The sequence below is a fragment of the Pongo abelii genome, chromosome 7 (assembly GCF_028885655.2).
Source record: "Pongo abelii isolate AG06213 chromosome 7, NHGRI_mPonAbe1-v2.0_pri, whole genome shotgun sequence".
NCBI classification, from domain to species: Eukaryota; Metazoa; Chordata; class Mammalia; order Primates; family Hominidae; genus Pongo; species Pongo abelii.
This window is the reverse complement of record NC_071992.2, coordinates 13,522,020-13,523,875: the sequence shown is the minus strand read 5'-3', so window position 1 is coordinate 13,523,875 and position 1,856 is coordinate 13,522,020. Positions and strand designations below refer to the sequence as shown.

General features: G+C 44.8%; 1 pseudogene; it reads right to left on the bottom strand.

Moving 5' to 3' along the window:
* Positions 1–988: 988 nt before the first annotated feature.
* LOC112134849 (small nucleolar RNA U3) lies at positions 989–1,071 on the bottom strand (annotated as a pseudogene).
* Between the last annotated feature and the right edge of the window lie 785 nt (positions 1,072–1,856).

Genomic DNA, 1,856 nt, shown 5'->3' with positions numbered 1-1,856 from the left:
CAAATATTTTTTATGGGCCCTCTATGAGCCAGACACTATTTTAGGCACAGTGAGAAAGACAAAAATCCCTCTTTGTATGGACTGTACATTCTAGTGAGGAGAGGAAGAAAGTAAACATCCTTAAGTCTGTTGTCAATTAAATTAAAAGATGTTCATTGCTTTAGGAAAATGAGCATCAAGGGTTGGGGGTGGTTTGGAGAAAACCGGAGGGTGAAACCTGCTGCAGATGTAAAGTGTGGTCAGGACAGAGCCCAGCAAGGAGGTGAGAGAGCCTTGGGAGCTGCCTGGGGACACTGAATCTGGCAGAGGCACCAACCATGGGGAAGAACAGTAGGAAACCAGGAAGGCCAAAACGAGGCAAGCAATTGGAGTAATAGGAGTTAATGTCAGAGAAGTCCAGGGGGTGGATCTCACAGGGCCTTGGGGGCCATTTCAAGCATTTGGGCTTTCCTAAGGGTGAGGTGGGAGGACCAGAAGGTTTTCAGCCACAAGAGTGATGAGATCTGTCTGGCGTTTGAAAAGAGTAGCTCTGGCTGGCTGCTGCATTCAGAACAGACTGCAGGGGGTCAAAGGCAGGAGCTGGGGGAGAAGTCGGAGCAGACAGACTGCTGCAAATTACCCAGAGCCCTCACGTGGCCCTGGAGCTGGTGAGTGAAAAGATCCAGGAATCCGGCAGAGCTGATGGGATTTCCTGATGGAGTGAATGTGTGCTGAGAGAAAGGGTGGAGCCACGGGCAGTTCCTATTTAAGACCTTGTAGGTTGCTATGTGCCCCACAGTCCCTTAACTAATGTCTGAGCATTTCCAGAGTTAAACCAGGAACACATTTACTCATGGGGCTAGCTCCAGGTATGAAGGGCATGATAACTAATCCCTGCCATGAGAACTCAGAAGGGGCAATGGTTTTGTCCACGTTAATGAGGTGATGAATAAAAATGATAATGACATTGTGGCATTTGGTCCATTCTTAGATGATCTTCATATATTCCTGTTTAACATTTTTTTTCTCTACACGTTTAGAGGAACTTCTCTAGTAGCGAACTACAGAAATGATCCCTGAAAGTATCATCTTCTGTTTAACTTGACTTAATTGAATTAGGATAGTTATTTCCTATCTTGGCAACCACATGTGGATCTTATACAAGATTTATGCATGATGTCTTTGCTGTTGTCATTAGAACAACTCAGCAAAATAAATAAAATTCCAGTTCATCGTTGGACATTGTTTCACACATCCGTGAAATAGGCCAAAACAAAAACAAAAACAAAAACAAAAAAACAGCAGCTTCATAGACAAATAAATAAATAAATGAATAAATCTTTTATCTTTGGCCTTTTTAACCGTCTCATACAAACCAACTTCCATGCGCGTCCATGTGAAGAGACCACCAAACAGGCTTTGTGTGAGCAACAAGGCTGTTTATTTCACCTGGGTGCAGGCGGGCTGAGTCCGAAAAGAGAGTCAGCGAAGGGAGATGGGGTGGGGCCGTTTTACAGGATTTGGGTAGGTAAAGGAAAAAGGGGGGTTGTTCTCTGGCGGGCAGGAGTGGGGGTCACAAGGTGCTCAGTAGGGGAGCTTTTGAGCCAGGATGAGCCAGGAGAAGGAATTTCACAAGACAATGTCATCAGTTAAGGCAGGAACAGGCCATTTTCACTTCTTTTGTGGTGGAATGTCATTAGTTAAGGCAGGAACTGGCCATCTGGATGTGTACGTGCAGGTCACAGGGGATATGATGGCTTAGCTTGGGCTCAGAGGCCTGACATTCCTGTCTTCTTATATTAATAAGAAAAATAAAATGAAATAGTGGTAAAGTGTTGGGGTGGTGAAAATTTTTGGGGGTGGTATGGAGAGATAAT